Raw genomic sequence first — 20,097 nt, forward strand, 5'->3', positions numbered from 1 at the left:
AAGAGGAATGAGCGTCGTGTACGGGTCAGAGCAGGGCTTGAAGACTTGCACCTATATGAACACTTACCCCCCCAAACCCACATTCAGTAACACCCATGAATGAGTGTATCTGCTCTATGCCAGGGACTCTGCTATGTTCAAATAGTATTTCAGTTAATCCTCAGATGGGGGACATTATTTTCTCCACTGGGTGGATAAACTGAGGCCGGCAGGGGTTTGTATTATAATAAGTGTTAGTGTTGGGTGTGAACTGGGGTCTCCAGACAAGGAGGCTGGAGCTCATTCATTAAGCCACAGCTCCCTTGCCGTGACATTTACTCAATCAATCGATATTTTCTCCACTGCCGATTTTCCATTAACCCCACTGTGGCCCCAGCACGACCTCATCAACGTGTTCTTGACGGCATGCTTCCTTGCGTGTGGTCTTAACCCTGGGTCCCAGAGTGTGATCATCTGTCTCCGTTCCTTTAGACTGGGAGCCTCCAGAGCACAGGGCCATGCCTCCCCACTAAGGATATTCCTTCCTGAACACACGTCTCTGATGTCCATGCGGGGCTCCGCCATGGCAGGCCACCGGCCTGGGGTCCGTTGACTGGCCAACCGAATCACTGTATCCAGAGGAGAGAAGGACTGCCTCTTGCCACAGCGCTCACAACACTGTGAGATGCGAGTTTGTCCTCCTCTTCTGTTCAGCCCTGCCTACCCCCACCTCCCTTACAGCTTCAAGGGAAATCATGCCTTTGCTTACTGGACTATAAAACGGAGCTGCAGATCTTCATTTGGCAGAATAAATACAAGATGTCTTGCAGTCTTCTGAGGCAGAGCCCTTGCCCAGACCTGGCTCCTGATGGCCAATGAATACGCTGTCCTTTGTGTCTTGGAATTAAGAAAACTGAGTTCGGCATGTTTCCTACCGTCACAAGGAGCAGCGAATTGATTCGGTGCCATTGTAAGCTTGATGGTTGTTGCATAGATAAAGCCCTCATTAAGTCCCTCAAGAGAAGAAAAGAATTTTATTTTGAAGATAGAGGAGCTGCGGGGGGGGGGGGTGCTTCTTGCTTGTCAGCAGTTATAACAACAAAACAGTAAATGGAGGAAATAATTAAATAACCGCACTTCCCCCCCCCCCACCCCACCCCCCCATAACTCGTCAAGGGGCTGGGTGAGTTTTTAATTAGTGCTTCGTTTTCAATAAATCTGTATCTGTACGTGGTGCTGATTCTTTCCTGGATAAGGGAAAGATAATAATGAGAATCCTATTTTTCAGTCCCACACTAAAGGGATGCCTAGTATATTTAATCATGCTGTAGAAATCCTGGCAGCTTTCTCTGAGCCCAGCCTCTGCTCTAATTACATTTCTAGATTTTAGTAAATTGAAAGGGAAAATGTAGGAACAAAATAATTAAAACCGAAGAGGAAGTGCATATTAAAAAGGAGAAGCTGTTTAAAATTCTTCCACACGGTGTTTCCAAGGACATCTACAGTCATTTAATCAGATCCACACCAAATCAAAGCCCTTTGTACAGAAGCTGGTGGATCACATCTCAGGTGGGCGGTGTGGTCCCCACAGCAGAATGGGAGCCTCGTTGCACCAGGCTACAGATGGGGATAGGACTCATGTCCTTCCAGATCTCGGGAGGCTCAGGGCCAGCCTGGACAAGCTGCTAGTACAGACTCACTAGCCCCGCGGGGTCCTCTCCCAGGTCCCAGGCAGAAACTGACTATATGACATTGATTAGCCCCAGCTGTAAGGGAGCTAAAGGAGGCTGTCGGTGCCTTCAGTTTCCTTTTTCTGCACCCCTTCCCCCTTCTATGCCTCCCCCTCCGAGGAGTACCCATTTTCTTTCTTCCTTTGCCCGCCTGTGAATCCTGAGGAGAACAGGAAGGGAACAGCCTCAGGGACACCCAGGAGTCAGTTCCTTGAACCCGGTTACTGAGTTACCTGCGGGGCACTCTTGAGTTTTCACCAGCACCAAAAAACCTTGCTGGCTTCAGCCGAAGGAATGAATGTTTGTTGAGGGTGGTGATGAGTGAACTCAGCCCAATAGGTGACACAAGCTCTTTCTGTTTCAAGCAAGGGAGGCCCAGTGGCTCACAGCCCTGCGGAATTGAGGACCTCCGTCTCTTGATCATGTCTGAAATACAGTCGGAGCAAGTTCTGGGAGCTTGGAGTGCTTTGTGGGTGATTCCTAGGACGGTTGAAGCTGGGGGACTGTGGGGCGTGCTTGTGTACTTGAAAGTGGAAAGCCTGGCAACTGTCAGGGGTTTCTTTCCAACCCCCCCCCCCCCCCAAAGCTCTGCTCACGGGCTCCCAGCCTTCCCTAATGAATGGACACACCAGCCACCTGGCACCGGGGCACATGTGGCAGGAAACAAGCGAGCACGGTCTCCTGGAGACAGTCCCACGGCAGCAAAGCTTCCGGAAGCTGTTCCCAAGGCAGGGCCCACGCCTTATCACCCCACGACCTGCAGGTTCACCTGGTCGCTCTTTTGGGTTCAATGCCTCTGGCATTTGAGTGTGTGTGTGTGTGTGTGTGTGTGTGTGTGTGTGATGGTACTATCTCAGTGTGGAAAAGAGACAATCCCCGCTCCGGGTTACCTGGCTGGATTCAGGAAGAACAATTTTTGAAAGTTTAAGCTAAAGGAAAGAATTGTGGCAATAACAAATATCCCGTCATGGACCTTACCACTCTAACGTGGAGAGGACTTTTTTTCTCCCAGGGCCAAGAGGCTGAGGCTTTTTTTCTTTTCTTTTTTTTATATTTATTTTTGAGAGACAGAGTGAGAGCGGGGGAGGGGCAGAGAGAGAGGGAGACGCAGGATTGGAAGCAGGCTCCAGGCTCCGCCCGGGGCTCGGGGCTCGAACCCACAGACCGTGAGATCATGACCTGAGCTGAAACCGGATGCTCAACCGACTGAGCCACCCAGGCGCCCCAAGGCTTTTTTTCTTTTAGTCAACTCAAGAGTCGTTGATGGCCCTTGGGAGCTAGGATGTGGGGCCCACTGGGGACCCAGGTGTCCAAGACAACAAACTGTCATTGAATCTGCTTCCTTTCAGTTAAGCCACCTAATATGCCCGCCTTCCCCCAAAAGCATGGTCCCTCTTGATCGTTTCCAAAGGCCAAAATGTAAAAAGCTACTTAAAAGTCTTCAGCATTGTCATAAAGTCCAAAGGCGATTTTACTGACACAAAGTTGGTTGGAAAAAGTGAGGGAACGCAAGTTACGCTTGTTGCTGATCCATAAACTGGTTGCAAATACACGTCGCTATTGTTAAGGGCCTTTCTTGTTACGCTGCCCACCCTGATCCCCCGTTGGTAGGCCTCTATTTGGTCCTCGCACCTCCGCGCAGCCCGCCGCGCCGGGCACGTCACCCCCTCCGAGTTCCCGCCTCTTTCTTGTCAGGCCCCTCCTTCTCCTCAGATCCCCCCCGGCCCTGGGGAGACGTCGGGACGCATGCGCAAGAGGGGAGGTAGGCGGAGTCTTGAGGAAGAGGGAGGAGGGGCAGGAGAACGCAGGGAGGGGAGAAGAGGGGCGGAGGCCGCGCGGGGTGGGGCCCGGCGGGTACGCGCTCGCTGCGTCGACGTGCTGACGCCATGACGCCCCGGCCGGTGTGTGTCGGTGTGTGTGTGTGTGTGTGAGTGTGCGCGCTCCGAGTGTGTGTGTATTTGTGTATCGGCGGTCCCGCAGGTCCCGGATGTTGCGGACAGTATGAAGCGAGCGCAGGGGGACGGGGACCAGCAGCTGTCGCCGCCGCTCTCAGGTGAGTGGGGGGAGGAGAGTCAAGGGAGAGGGTTGTCCTGTCGGAGTGGGGGGGGCGCCTCCCTTAAGAGGTGACTGACCCCCCACTACCCCCCCCCCCCCCCCCCCGCCACACATACACTCTTCTCTGTCCCATATCCCACATCCTGGGTTACGTGGCCTGGGAATGCCAGAGCCTAATCAGCCGTTCCTTCTCCCAATCCCAAGCATTCAGGAGACACAAACGCGCCCCCTGCCTTCAGCCCCCCCCCCCCCCCATCATTTTCCCAGCCCCATCCCCCTTGCCAAATAGTGAGCTGTCGCCTGCGGCGAGATGGGTGACTGCGCATGCGCGAGTGTGAGCGAGCTAGGGGTGCTTGCTCGCTGCCCCCGGGGCGCATGCGCATCGCTGTGTTGCAGGGACCTGCGGGATAAAGAGCCCCTTGACCATGCGCCCGCCTCTTTCCCAGGCAGTGGGCTGCCAGATAGTGAGCCTGTTGCTCCTATCCGAAAGGGAGAGTGTAAATGATTCGAGGGACTTACTGACAAAGCACTATTCGCATCTGGTGTTGCCCTAGAGACTCCCAGGCTACAAACGCCTTCCAGAGCCAACCGTGCCCCACGCTGACCTTTCTTTTGAAACTGTCACTGCAACTTCTAGTTCCAGCATTGCTTCCCCCCCCCCGCCCCCACCATCGTCATGTTGTACCTGTAATACAAACATCCCCTAAACTTACGAGTAGGTGCCTCAACCCATTCAGTTATTCTGGCAGGGGATTTTGGTAGCCTTTCTTAGGAGGACTAAGGGTCACAGAAAAGAAAGTAAGGGTGACTGCCTTTTAGTAAAATTCTTAATTATCTGCATAGAACTAGATAAAGATAGAGATAAAGAGAACACAATGTAAGGGTTGGAGCAATAACTGTAAATCAAGACATCAGGGTTCTCTCATCTCTAGCCCTCCCAGTTCGTGTGACCTATTTGCCTCTTTTTTTTTTTTTTTGGTATAAGATCTTCCTTTAAAAAAAAAAAAGGATCTTCCTTAGTGCTTTCGTTTTAGCTGTACATTATTGATGCTCTGTGAACATCGCATGAAAACAAAAGTGATCGGAACCTACTAGTGGACGATAACTTACCCAGCAGAGGTTTTAACTTTAAGCAGTGGGAGTGATAGTTCTTGCACATTTGCAAAAACAAAGAGCCACATAAAACAAGGAACTCAGGAATATTTCAGTGATCTAGGACCTAGGTTTTCGATTGGCAGATTATTCACAGTCCTTAATTTGCTGCCGTGTTGCCACTCGTGGCTACTTTGCTGCTGCTTACCTTTGCCCTCAGAACAGGGCGAGGAAATGGTAAACTCTTAAAAGTAGAAGGTTTGCTGAGTAGCATTGAAATGAATAGCTGACTTGTTGGGAGGGGGCGGCTTTTTTGTGTTTTCTCAGTTACCTTTGCCAACCCTGTTTCCTATCTGGATAACGGGATGGATAGGGTATGTTAGTAAGCCTTATTTTCTATTTTCGTTCCTTTGTTTTCTTTCTTTGGTATTCTGTCAAGGCTTTTTTCAGCTGCCATTCTTAACTGCAGGACCTTATGTTTTGGGGCCTCAGTGTGTATATATTTTTTTCACTTCTCCTTTTAACTCTGGCCTTTGCGTGGTTCAGTTGTCTTTTGTGCTGTTTTCTGTTGCCATGGTTACAGTGGGACCCAAGGGACGACACAGAGGAAGCACAGGAATTTGGGGGGCATAACTCATGCTGTTTCCAGGAAAGAGCTGGAGACTCATCTTCTATTTCTTGTGTGAAGAATGAGGGGTATAAGTTCTTGTGATCGCTGCACACTTAGGGTGAGGGTGGTTGTTTGCATTGGCACTTTGGTGACTTCCGTCAGAGCTCTTCATAGTGGTTAGTGTACTGGGAGATGTTCGATGTCGTCTGTGTCCCGACTTGCATCAGGTTTTGGTAAAAACCTTGAAACAAAACTATGGGGGTAGTAGGTAGGTATCCATCCCTCAGGAGGCGTCTGTCCTCTCTGATGCTTTGTGTTTATCTGGAAACATTTCATCTGGTTGAATTTACTGAAGCCCTGTTTAACATTTTTGTGGAACGAAGGCATGATTGCTCTTAGGATTAAGAGGAGCATCATTAATTAATTTGCATTGGTGCAGAGCCGTGTTTCCAAATGCTATGTAAAATGGGTAACGTACACATGAAACGAAACTCAAAAGGTACCTAGAGGGTGAAGAATCTTCCTTCTCCTGCCCTCTTTTCATCTGTCTAGTTAAACTCACCCCCACCCCTCCCCCAAGGAAACTGTTGTTACCTGTGTCTTGTTTACCCTTCCAGAGATAGTCATGGCCTTCAAAAGCATACACAACTATGTACTGTTTGAAGTTCCTGATTTTATTTACCGTTTTACACAAATGGTAAGACACTATAGCCATTATTCTGCATTTTGCTTTTTTTACTTTGTATATCTTGGCCATCATTCCATAGAGCAGTAGAGTACCTCTTCCGTTTTGAAAGATGACAGATAGTCCCTTGTGTAGATGTACCATCATTCAGTCAGCTCTTATTGTGGGATACTTAGGCTGTTTCCAGGGCTACAGTTAAGTCTTTGTATGTGCTTTTTGTGTACATGGGTATCTTTTGGGTGAATCCCTAGCAGAAGTGCTGGATCAGAGGATATATGCATTTTTAATGTTGTTAGATACTGCTGAATGACTCACCATAGAGGTTGTACGAATTTATATTCCTGCCAGCAGTGAGTCTGCCTCTTTCCTCACCAGCACTGTTATCAACATTTTTTTTTTTTTTCCTTTGTGCAGTCTTTTAGCTAAGATTTCAAGTTCCTCATGTAGCTTGTTAAGCCTTATTACACCCAGGAGTTGTGGATACATAACCGTGGCCGTTTTTGCAGATGGGAGTGGCCGGGGAAGATACTGTTCGACTGAAGAGTCATGTCATGAGAATAAAGTCATGTGCCTGGATAACACGGCATGTCCATGACACCGCTTGGAAGACGTGTACAACCTCTACTTCCTTTCATTCTTAGGTGCTGGTTTCTTTTTGCAAAATTCTGTAAGCCCATAAGTGATGTTCCATGATCTTTTGATAGCTTTGACTCAAAATCGTTTGTAGAGGCGAACTACCATTGTGTTGAGGAGTTGAAAAGCTAACCCAGTTAGTTAAAGGTACTTTACCAAGTGCCTTCACAAAATACTGGTACTAACACTTTGTTTTTAACTGTTGGTTTATTTATTTTTGAAAGCGGGAGGGGAAGGGGCAGAGAAGGAGGGAGAGCGAATTTCAAGCAGGCTTCTTGCTGTCAGCGCAGAGCCCGACGCGGGGCTCAAACTCCCAAACCGTGAGATCATGGTGTGAGCTGAAACCCAGAGTCGGACGCTTAACCGACTGAGCTGCCCTGCCGCCCCGGGTACTGGTACTTTTTAAAAGTCTGCTGATTGCAGATACTTCACTGTGAGCTGTGAGGAAATAGAAGCGAATTTAAAAATGTCTGTGCCTGAAGGAGCTCATGGTCTTGGAAAATCAAATCTACTAAGTATGTGAAATAGTAAGGGAACAGTTAGAATGGGAACAGTAATACACTGTGTTCCATGTTTTAAAATTTTTTTTTTTAACGTTTTTATTTATTTTTGAGACAGAGAGAGACAGAGCATGAACAGGGGAGGGTCAACGAGAGGGAGACACAGAATCCGAAACAGGCTCCAGGCTCTGAGCTGTCAGCACAGAGCCCGACACGGGGCTCGAACTCACGGACCGCGAGATCATGACCTGAGCCGAAGTCGGCCGCTTAAGCGACTGAGCCACCCAGGCGCCCCCACTGTGTTCCATGTTGAGAGGACTTTGTAAAAGAGCGATTAGAGGAGAATTCCTTTGGGAGGCCTTCCTGGAGGAAGCGCATTTTGAGCCCTCTCCCTCCCCTCCTTTTACAACTGTTTATGTAAAAAAATTTACACGTACAGAAAAAGTCAAAGAATAGTACAATGATCACCTTTATACTTATTATACCCTAGATTCCACAGTTCATTTTGCTGTTTTGGCTTTATGTATGTGTGTGCATGTGCCTTTATATATATAATATATAAATTTTTATTTTGCAGATATCATGACATCCTGATACTTTTGTACTTTAAATGCTTTAGATGCATTTTCTTAAGGAGACCGTTTACCTAATTGTTCTTAAGATATATTGTCACAGATAAGGCAATTAACGGTAATTTCCTAAAACCGTCTAATACCCAGTTAATGTTTAGATTTTCCTGGTTGTCTTGAAGATGACACTTTTTAGCTGTTGGTATTTTTTTCTGCAAACACGTATCTTTAGTCTTTTTACATCTCCAATAGTTTGTTTACAAGCTACAAGAAATTGCCTTTGTGAAGAGACCAGGCCGTTTCCTGGGATTGTTTCCTCACAGTTTCATTTAATTTGCGCCTGTATCATGTATTTCCTACAAACTGGCATTGAAGTCTAAGACGTGGTTAGATGCATATTAAACACTTTGGGTAAGAATTCTTCGTAGGTGTTGCTCTGTACCTCCTATTAGGTCATGATAAGAGAAACATAATGTCATAATATTGCATTATTAATGATGCTGAGTTTATTTTATCATTTCTTTAAGATGATAAATACCAGATCTCCAGTGTAGACATTTTTTCCCCTTTGTAGTTAGTCATCTGTAGAGTGATATTTTGGAGCCATACTGTTCCACTTCTCCGGCAGTCTTTCACTTAATGATAATGATCCTTGTTTGGACCAGTTATTTCTTTGGTTGCTGCAAAATGCTGATTTTCTCATTCTATTCCTTTTACATTGATTAGCCTTCAATCTTTCCCTCAGCAGTTAGAAATAATTCTAGTTTCTACCAAAAGTTAGGTAAATTCTTATTTTCCCTTTAACAATTTCCTGAGTAACAAGGTGGTATAATAATCACCTCTAATGGTGGCAAGTGATTTGTTTCTTTTTCTAGCTTTCTTTACTCTAGTATCATTATAAATGCATGGACTTTAATTTATTTCTACATGTTACTGACAATTATAGACATTTCTTGGAGCTCAAAATGTTCCATATTCGCCCTGTGGGAACCTTTTAAGCTTGGTGGATGAGTGCCTCCTTGCCCTCTAGTCCAAGAAGTTCCTGCCTCACTTTGTGTTTTTTCCTGTCCCAGTTGTGGAGCCCTCATCTTCTGTGTGCGTGCGTGTGCGCGCACGTGTTTATGTGATATACGTATGTGTGTGTACATACACACCCATATATAGGATATATGTATCTCACATTTTCTTCCCTTGTATTATGTTGTTCATCTCCCTATAGAGCTTCTGAAGCCAAAATCTAAAAGCTGCAGATGCCTTTATTTTAATACAATGCACCTAGTGTTTGAATCACTTCTGTGCCACTGACTTTGCTGGATTCTGGCTCTTAGACCTTTGTCTTGAATGCACTTCGTGAAAAACAGGTAGTACCTCTGAAGACCGCATTTCTTCTCCCCACCTCCCCAGTATAAGGTTAGCTGTAGCAGAGACTGGGGATTTCTTCTCCGATGAGCAACCTTGCTTTTTCCCCCTGAGATGAAAGGTACACAAAATGGAATTTAGAGACCGAACTTGTACTTGCGAGCTTTCTTGGAGATGTGGGGTTTTGAGTGTCCCATAAAAGCATCTTTGTGTAGATATACACAAGTATGTGTTTGTCTTTCCTCCCTTTTCCTCATTTATACGTTCCTCTGCACAGTTGGAGCGTTATGTAAGATTATGCTGTGATAGCATATTTTTTTTCATTATCACTAGATTTTCATCGTAAAAAAAAGGAATGAGACAAATTGTCCTTAATTAGGGAAATTTTTCAGTTAGGCCATGAACCCTGATATCTAGCTGTTTTAACTCAAGGTCTGCAACAGCACTGAATCCTGTGGATTTCTGTCATGTAGTGTAGACTCAGGAGAAATGTTTGTACATCCACAGTGTTTTCTTAAAATCCATCACCCTAATGAAGATTAATACAAACAAAAGATACAGTAGAGCTGCATTCTAAAGCCGGTTTTAGGGGCTGGACTAATTCCTGCCTTAGCAGAAAATGCTTTATTAGACTCTTACCATGTGGCAGTATTTTGAGTCATCTTACTGATTTCAAGTCACTCAGAGGCTGACAATAACAGTATTCTGATATTTATCTGAAATCCTTTCCCTTTTTTTTTTTTTTAAAACCATCTTGTCGTATTTACTTCCAGACTTAATAAGGTTATTCTCAACCTGGTTTCGTAACAATACTGGCCCCATATTAAATTCTGGTCGTGTACTCAGGGAAGCGCACCTGTTCCTTGTGTTTGTTTTCGGGCACGGTGAATCACTCTGAAAGGCTACACTGACACGTTTGCTGCTAAGATCCAGTGGCTTCTTTTCCTTTTGTTTTTGACAAGCTTCCGTCATAGGAAAAAGGATTGTAAAGTATAGCCTCTTCAGGAAACGCTTGGGCCTTCATTCTTACAGCTGTAGTCATGTTTTAATAGAATTGGCAAGAGTTGCCCGGCTGCTCTGTGTGGCAGAGCTGGTCATGCTGCTTTGGGAGAGCCGGATGCAGACAGACCTCAGAGTGGGAGTTAAATGTTCAGACGGTAACCCTTACTTGCCCGGGAAGACCTTTATTCCTGACTGTTGCTGTCTTTCCTTTTTCTTTATATGTTTGTTTATTTATTTTGAGAGAGAGAGAGTGCACATGTGCATGCAGGGGAGGGGCAGAGAGAGACGAGGGAGGGAGAGTCCCAAGCAGGCTTTGAGCTGTCAGCGCAGAGTCCGACATGGGGCTCGATCTCACAGACTACGAAATCATGACTTGAGCCAAAATCAAGAGTTGGATGCCTGCCTCACCGACTGAACCACCCAGGCGTCCCTTGACTCTCTCTTTCTGAGCTTGGCACAGATCTTCCTGCTGTGGCACCAGCTAAATTAAAGAAGGGCTTGCAGTAGTTCTCTGAAAGCCTCTAATCCCTCTCGTCTGTTGCACCTGTCTGTCTGCCTGAAAAAAAGTATATGTAATCATTCATCTTAATTTGAGATTTACATAATTTTTGGTATTTAGAGACAGGTACTCCTTTCTGCTTCTGTCATTTTGACTACTTTAGATGCTTCAGATGAGTAGAATCATGTAGTATTTGTCCTCTTGCATCGGCTTATTTCCCTTAGCATAGTGTGCTCCAAGGTTCGTCCACGTAGTGGCACGTGTGAGAATTTCCTTCCTCTTTAGGGCTGAATAATCCTCCGTCGTACGCATATGCCACATTTTGTTCGTTCATGTATCTGTCAGCGTTCACTTGCGTTCCTTCCACCTTTTGGCCACTGTGAATCGTGCTGCTGTAAACACGGGTGTCCGGGTGTCTCTGAGATTCTGCTTTCAGTCCTTCTGGGTATATACCCAGAAATGGAGCTGCTGAGTCGTATGGTAATTCTATTTTTAATTTCTTAGAGGAACTGCCATACTGCTTAATATAGGGGCCGCACCATTTTGCATTCTTACCAACAGGGCACAGAGGGTTCCCATGTCTCTACATCCTCACCAACTCTTATTGTCTTCTGGGGTGTTTTTGATCGTAGCCGTCCTAAGGGTATGTTTACATTTTTTTAACTTAATTTTATCCTTTATCGAAACTAAGTTTTAAATTTTAGCAGAGTCAGATTTATTATGTTTTTCCTTTAGCATGTGTGTTTTTTGTGTCTTAAAGGAGGCATCCTCCCCTCTACTGAGACAACACTTAGATCCTGTATTTTCTTCTAAAAGTTTTAAAGTTTCACATTTAGGTTTCTGATCCACCCAGAATTTATTTTGATGTTCGGTGTGAAGTAGGGAATCTAATTTTTTTTTTTTTCCATATGGATAACCCTGCAGGAGGGATTTAACTTTTTTTTCCGTGGGGATAACCCAGTACCTTAGCATCATTTATTGAATAGTCATGTCTGCTCCTTACTTCTTTGTGATGCCACTTCCGTGCTTCTAATAATATGATGGTTTGTGTCTGCACTCCTTATTCTGTAACATCGGTCTGTTTGCATATCTTGCACTACAAGATTTATTGTTCATATTTAGTCTCCCTGTCTTGTTCTTTTTCTGTTCATCAGCCTCCTTGAAAAACCCTGTCAGGTTGGTATATTTTAATGCAGCCATTTGCTGTCTAAAATACATTGACATAATATATAATAGCCTTCTCCAAAAAAAAAAAAAAAAAAAAAAAAGAGAAAACAAAAAACAAAAAAACCACAAGCCATCCTTAATCTAGCAGGTGACCATTAAGCTGTCTCTTGTTCTGAATGAGCCTATAATTTCCATTCAAATTTTTGTTTGGTTGGAGTGATTTTCATTTTTGTAAAGCACATGATTTTCAAATGGAGGGAACCTGGTTATAATTTGGTGTCTCAGATAAGAACACCAAGTAAAACACTCTTGGTAACAGTACTGAAGTTCTGTGGTGTTAAGGCTTTCTTGAGCATAAGGAAAAGAAACCTATTTAAAATAACAAGTGAAAGACTTAACCAAAGAAAATAGTTGTCGTAGAATCCAAGGAAAAGCTGAACCACAGACCTCAGAAGGGGCTGGAACCAAAACTGTTCCAAGGACTACAGCAATAAGAATGAATGGACTCTAGTGTTCTGCCGTAAGTAGACCTCAGTATCCATGAGGCTTAATTCAGATTCCTGAATGATGTCTGATTTGGTCAATCTAAGGCATGAGTTTCCTTGGGCCAGATGCCTGTCCCAGGTTCGACTCTGGTTGAGGATCGGGGAGGGAAGATTTGGTACAAACAGCAGTTTTGGAGGTGGCCGGAATCAGAGACAGATTCTCTTAGAGCAGTGTTTGCCTAACTTTTTAGTTGCAAGGTTCTATACTTTAAAGAATTTCTGAGGACCCCAAGAGCTTTTGTTTATGTGGTTTATATCTATTGATATTTACCAAACTAGAAATTAAAGTTAAAAACTTTTTTAAAAAGTTGCTTAAAAAAATCTATTTCACGTTAGCATCAATAATATATTTTTATGAAAAATGACTTCAAAAAATTAGAGGAGTGGTTTTTTTTACACTTTTGCAAATCTCTTAAGTACTGCCTTAACAGAAGATAGATTTTCATATCTACTTGTGTATTTTCAATCTGATGTGATATTTTTTTTAATGTTTATTTTTGAGAGAGAGAGAGAGAACGAGCACACATGTGGGAGGGGCAGAGAAGGAGGGAGACAGAGGATCTGAATTAGGCTGTGTGCTGAGAGCAGAGAGCCTCATGTAGGGCTTAAATTCATGAACCATGAGATCATGAGCTGAGCCGAAGTCGGACGCTTAACCAACTGAGCCACCCAGGTACCCCATGATTGATAGTTTTCATTGAAGTATTTGAAGAAAATATAATCACAGGGGATAAATAGTTGGAAAAGGGAGGAGTATTTGCAGACGGTTGTGTATATTCTTCTCTGATACTACACCAAAACTCGACAATTGGTAGTTTCTTGTCAGTTAAGTTGTAGTGTGGAATCCGAAATCGTTGATGTTACTGTTACACTAAAGCCCACTGGTCTGTCTTGCCCTTTGAATGGGTTTTTTACCCATTCATGATTTGATAATATGCATTGGTTGTTTGGGAAATACTGATTCACTGAGTTCAGCGGGTTTTCTAGATGACACATTTCATAATGCGGTATTAAAAAAAAAAAACACGTTACTTAGTATCACCACCCATCTCATTAGAAAAGTCTGTAAGTCTTGGGAATCTGTCCGGCAGCTACAAGATTTCCAAAATTCTAACTTTTGAGTAAAAGCTCGGAACTTCATCAAGAAAATTTGTTGCTTCATCAAGAGCATTCTTAAGTGAAATTGACTTTAAAAAACCCAGCAGTACGTGATGGGGAAAGACACGTGACTCTAGTGCAGTTTGATGCCCTTACCTTGATTTATGCTAAAGCACCAGTAGTTTTGCCCATTGTTGATTTTGTACCACCAGTGCAAATGTCAGTGCAGTGAAAAAGGCAAACAATTTCTTAAGTATTATGAAAATAGTTTCAATTTCCTGGACTTCTTGAAAGGGACCTCCAGGGATCCATGGACTCCATTTTGGGAGCCACAGCCTTATGAGAGCGTGTGCGTAGGGAAACGAAGGCCTGTTGCTCAAAGTACGAGTGTTTCATGGTAGAATTTTACTGCATTGCTACTGCTGTTACTTATCATTTAATATGGTGCAGAAATGAATAGAATACTTTAAAAGGTCATAAAAAGTTTTAGATTTCTTACTGAACAGAAATGTTTCCCTAGTAATTACGATTTTCAAACAGCAGAGTTTAAGGTACTCAGATTTTCAGCCAGATATTCTTTCAAGTATGTGATAATCTGAGGGTAACCCGTTTTAATGTAGCTTATGGAATTTATGTCCTTATAGTAGCACATGCAGCTTAACATTTTTTTTTTCAAGCAGTTGAATACATTAAAAAATCTCAGAGCCAAAGATTGCACTTGGGAAGATCTTGCCTTTTCAGAAAAGGCATAGAAGGGGAGGTTAAGGCTGGGAATCTGCCATTCCAGCTTTATATCTTTTGGTTATTAAAGATCTTGCTAAAGAAAACCTCCCTCCCCCGCCTCCCCCCCCACCCCCATTTAAATATGTTTTTTGATAGAGAAGGGAACACTGGTGTTAAATGACTTCATTTCCACAACTATTGAATGACTCTAAACAAAAGCTTTTATAAAACGTGGGAAAGGGGTATGTTCTGAAATGAGTGAGGAATTGAACCAGTATACCTATTTTGGTGTTTAGAAGAGGAAGGGGTCATGCATTTGGGGAAGTTGGGGTGGGAGTCAGGACTGTCTTTGGGAAGGTTACCTACCTTTGAGCTGGGTTTTGAAGGGTCAGTATTTTGAAGGCTGGAATTTTGATTGGCAGAGATGGGAAGGGAATTCGGGCAGAAGGAAGGTCGTGGGCAAAAGTGCGGAGGTGAGGAAATGCAGTGTTTGTTGTTATAGGGTGTGTACTGGCAATAATGAACGGTGCAGTGTAGCTGAAGCAAAAAAAGAGGACTGAGATAATAGATAAGGTAGGAAAGAAATTAGCTCAGAACATAGAAGGTCTTCTACTAAGTCTGGGCAGTTAGGCGTTAATGTGGTAAGCGATGGAGAGACTTTGAAAGTTTTTGATTGAATAATAACACAATCAGAGTGTACTTTAAGAAAATGTGTTCGGGGCGCCTGGGTGGCTTGGTCGCTTAAGCGTCCGACTTCGGCTCAGGTCATGATCTCACAGTCCGTGAGTTCGAGCCCCGCGTCGGGCTCTGTGCTGACAGCTCAGAGCCTGGAGCCTGTTTCGGATTCTGTGTCTCCCTCTCTCTCTGCCCCTCCCCTGTTCATGCTCTGCCTCTCTCTGTCTCAAAAATAAATAAACGTTAAAAAAAAAAAATTAAAAAAAAAAGAAAATGTGTTCAACCTCATTCATTTATTAATTCATTCATTGACTTTTTGAAATTGTTCCTCTGTGCCACTTAAGCATGAAAAACAGTGTATGTCACTGTGAACCAGACAGAAAATCCCTATTCTCGTGGAATTTCCCATCTAGGAAAGGAGCTTCAACAAATAAACACAAATGTAATTACAAATTACTGTAAATGTTAATGAAGGAAAGGAATAAATTGCTATTGAGAAATAATGGGGTACTTCAGGTTAGGAATCTGGGAAGGCCTTGCTGAGGAAGTTAACTATTAACCGAGTCTCTCTCCCCTCTGCCAAATGCTGTTTTAGGAACTGGGGATATACAGATATATAAGGAACAAAACAGACAAAAGTCCCGGCTCTCGCAAAGTGCGTATTCAAGCAGTAAATAAGATGAAATATAGGGTGTGTTAGAAGGCAGTACGTCCCAAGGAGGGAAATAAAGCCCAAGAAGGAGATACGGCATACTGGGGTGGGCACGGGGGTTACAGTTTTAGGTGGAATGGCCATGGACTGTCTCACTAAAGCACTACAAAGGTAATAATTGAGCACGTTATCTGTAGAAGGTGAAGGAGTGAAGCAGAGCGCCAGACGGAGGGCATAGCAAAAGCAGAAGCCCTGAGGGATGATGTGCCTGGCATGTTCAAGAAACCAGCAAGGCCAGTGTGGCTGGAGTTAAGTGAGCAAGGGAGAAAGTGGTAGACACGGAGTCAGAGGTTCGTGGGAGCCCAGAACCTGCAGAGCAGTGGTTCTCACCCATAGCTGCATGTTGGAACTACCTGAGGAGCTTGTAAGAATCCTGGTGCCCGGGCTGCAGCATGCACCACCTCAATAAGAATCTTTGCAGGCGGGACTCGGTGGCAGAGGCACTGGAGAAAAGTAGATGGATTTGAGAAGTATGTTAAAGAATCCATTTAATTATAGATTGAATGTGGGGGTTGAGGAAGAAGAGTGTCAAGAATGACTCCCAGCTTTCTGGCTCAAGCAGTTGGATGTGTAGAGGTGCCACTTAACTGGGATGGGAGTGGGAGATAAGAATGGGAGGGGTAGGTGTGGGATTTGGAGGGAAGATCAGAAATCAGGAATTCAATTTTAGACATGTTAAATTTGAGATGCGATTGAGGCTAAGTATAAATATGTTAAGTAGGCAGATAGACGAGTGGGGCCTGAAGTGAAGTCAGAACTTGAGGTAATAAATTTGTAAATCATCTGCTTATGACGGTCTTAAAAGTATCTAAATGACATCATATAGGATAGATTTGATGAAAAGAACTGGAGATGTGGAAACTGGTTAGCCTGTTCCAGCAATCTGAACGGGGATTGGTGCTCGTGCGCACTAGGATTGTGGTGAAGGGAAGAGAAGGGAAAGTTGGAGATTTGAGGCCCTGGGAGCCTGTGAGGAGTGGGGGTGGACAGTAGGCCAGGAATGCAAGACAGCTTTGAGATATCAAGCCTGGATGAATGATCGGTCTGTTAGCAGATATAAAATAGTCAGGAGGAGCTGCTTTGGAAAAAAAGATCGTGTTTGGCTTTGCATGTATTGACATTTAGAAGAGGCTGCCTAGCAGGCAGGCAGTTGAATCTATTGCACTGGGTTTTCGAAGAGCAGGTGACGTTTGAAAGATACATCTAGGTCTCATTTATATGAAATTGATTCACCGTGGGAGCGGCAAACTTTATGAAAATAAACACCCAGAGTCTTTATCATAACCTGTTAGGTCCTCTGTGATACGGTTCCTGCCTGTTTCTTGTATAGTATTTTCCTTTGTTTACCGTGATCAAGCTGCACTGGCTTGCTTTGTATTTTTCCAGTATCTCCAGCTAAGTCCTCCTTCAGGGCTTTTGCATTTTCTCATCTTGATTCTTCTTTTGCACTTGGTAGAGGGAATAAGAGTTCAGAGAAAAAACTTCAGAAGTTGGTATCTGGGGAGCAGAGAATATTCCAGGAGATCCTTGCCTAGGTGTGAGAGTGCGGATGAGCATTTGAAGTAGAACGGCTGTGGGAGCCATTGAAGTTGAAATTCTGTCGACACAAAGACCCCGAGTCTCATGTTGGTCTTAGTGTACCCCCGCACTCAAATCAAATTGGGTTGAGGCTCAGCCAGTGGTAGCTTCCCTCCACCTCGGTGGTCTGATGGTGGTGTGGTGGTGGTGGTGGCGGTGATGGTTGACCTTTGGAATATAAACTTGACCTGATGCTGACTCGACTCATGCCGTCCCGTCACCGCTTACAGAAATGCCCTCTGCATAGGTGAGAAACTTCCTCCAGTGGAAGCTATTGGTAAATTGTTTCAGAAACTTTTGGCTTGAAGAAACAACATGAAAACAGCAGGGAAGTTAATTGCGTGTCGACTTGGATGCATTGTTAGGGACCGCTTCTCTTCATGAGCTGGTGTGTCGCTCCTTAAGTGGTGGTGATCGCAGTAACTGTGAGTCATGCACCACGCACACAAATCCTTAAAAAGGCGTGTGTAATTTCAAAACCTGTAGTGTATTTTTATTTAGAATAAAAAGCTTTGCCTTTTCTGATTATAAAATAATGGGAAAAATAGAAAAAATAGAAAGAAAATTTTAAAAATTTCATGTCGCTAAAAATCTTTTAAAATTTGTTTTTGTTTTTTTTTGTTTTGAGAGAATGAAAAAGACTGGGAGGAGGAGCAGAGAGAGAGGGAGAGACAGAATCTTAAGCTGGCTCCACGCTCAGCACGGAGCCTGACACAGAGCACAGTCTCGTGACTGTGAGATCGTGACCTGAGCCAAAGTCCAGAGTTGGATGCTTAGCTGAGCCACCCAGAGCCCCAAAAGTGATCTTTTAAAACTCCGCAGAATTCTTCTAGACAGAGTTTTGTTGTATGAATGCACCATATTTGGCCAATTCCCTGCTAACGAACTTCCTTGTTCTCTAGCTTTTGCTTATAAATTATGCTATGATGAGCGTCCCTACACATAAATACTTACACACTGATCAGATTGATTCGTTAGGATGGATTCTGGAAGCGGAAGCAGAATTGCTGTGCTAAAGGGTATGCAAGCTTCCACTTTTTTCCTAGTTAGTCTTTCGATATTTTTAGTTGGAAAGATATTTAGACATATTAGAGGACATTTAAAAATCTATTTTATTGGGGCGCCTGGGTGGCTCAGTTGGCTAGGCGACCGACTTTGGCTCAGGTCATGATCTCACAGTTTGTGAGTTCCAGCCCCGCGTCGGGCTCTGTGCTGACGGCTCAGAGCCTGGAGCCTGCTTCGGATTCTGTGACTTGCTCTCTCTCTCCCCCTCCCCTGCTCACGCTCTGTGTCTCTGTCTCTCAATAATAAATAAACATTAAAAAAAATTTTTTTTAAATCTATTTTATTATTCTGTCAGCCATTTCCCCCTTTCCATCTGATAAGCTGTTTTGTTTTGTGTTGTAACTACCTATTCTTAGGTCTCGCTAGACCTACCTAAAGAGAATTTGGGGGTAGGGAAGGACATACATGTAGAAGAATTAAAATACTTGGCATCCCACATTAATTATCAGGTTCTAAGTAACCCCCCTCAACTGCCAAGAAAGCGACAATAAGTATGATAGGAATTCAGAGGGAGCTGAGGTGATCAGGAAATGCTTAAAGGCAAGGCAGAACTTGACCTGGATCCAGAAGGGTAATATTTAAATAGGAGGTAGAAGAACATTCCTGGCTTTCAGAAGAGTATGACCAGATTTGAGGAAGGCACACGATTGTGTGTGTGAGCTGACACATGGGCTTGCAGTCTAACTGATAGACTAATTGGAGAGAAGCGTTCATGTTGTGGTGTCGTGGAGGGGCTTGTATGGGAATTAAGTTATATCCCAGAGGACCAATTTTATTCTCAGCACATCTGAAGTTACTCAGTATGGAACTGTCAGATAAAGCAGATATACAGATATGGCCCAACTTGAATGCATTAAAGTCTCTCTTTTTTTCATTTTAATTTTTTAATGTTTATTTTTGTGTATGAGAGAGAGACAGAGTGCGAGCAGGGGAGGGGCAGAGAGAGAGCAAGCCACAGAATCTGAAGTAGGCTCCAGGCTCTGAGCTGTAAGCACAGAGCCTGGCGCGGGGCTGAAACTCACAAACTATGAGAACGTGACCTGAGCCGAAGTTGACTGAGCCACCCAGGCACCCCTAAACTCTCTTTCTTACAAGAAGCATAGGAGAAGGTTATTTATTTATGTAAGTGAATTATTTAAATAATGAACTTTCTATAGATCTTAAAAGTTCTTATAATAAAAAAATGTTTTTGTAACTGTGTGTGATGATGGATGTTAACTAACCTTATTGTGGTGATCATTTTGCAGTATTACACATATATTAAAATCATTAGGTTGTACACCTAAAGTTAATACAATGTTACATGTCAATTATATCATAAACAAACTTCCCAGTACTTAAATATTTATTATGTAGTTTCACAGATGTGTGGCAACTTTCGTGGATCTCAGTTTCTTCTATAAAATCAGAGTTGTTTTTTTTTTAATTTTTTTTCCTTAATGTTTTTATTTATTTTTGAGACAGAGAGAGATAGAACATGAGCAGGGAAGGGGCAGAGAGAGAGAGGGAGACACAGAATCGGAAGCAGGCTCCAGGCTCTGAGCCATCAGCACAGAGCCCGATGCAGGGCTCGAACTCACAGACTGTGAGATCATGACCTGAGCCGAAGTTGGACGCTCAACCAACTGAGCCACCCAGGCGCCCCTATAAAATCAGAGTTTTTAGACAAGGTGCTCGCTGAAGTACTTTCTGGTGCTGAGATTGCTATATAACCTTTCAAGAATACCTTGATTTTATGAAATAAATTGGCCTGCTGTGTGGCTGATACCTTCTAGCTCCTTAGGCACAATAATGCATCCCCACATCTGTGAGAGCAAAAGT

General features: G+C 43.8%; 1 protein-coding gene across 1 annotated transcript in view; it reads left to right on the forward strand.

The window, feature by feature from the left end:
* The first annotated feature begins 3,555 nt into the window (after positions 1-3,555).
* Positions 3,556-20,097, forward strand: part of LOC102964824 (speckle type BTB/POZ protein) — a 67,529-nt gene continuing 50,987 nt past the window's right edge. The window contains exon 1 of the mRNA XM_042965486.1: positions 3,556-3,762. The gene's annotated coding sequence lies outside the window, so the exon portion shown is untranslated. The remainder of the gene's footprint in view (positions 3,763-20,097) is intronic.

Source organism: Panthera tigris, chromosome E1 (genome assembly GCF_018350195.1).
Source record: "Panthera tigris isolate Pti1 chromosome E1, P.tigris_Pti1_mat1.1, whole genome shotgun sequence".
Taxonomy (NCBI): Eukaryota; Metazoa; Chordata; class Mammalia; order Carnivora; family Felidae; genus Panthera; species Panthera tigris.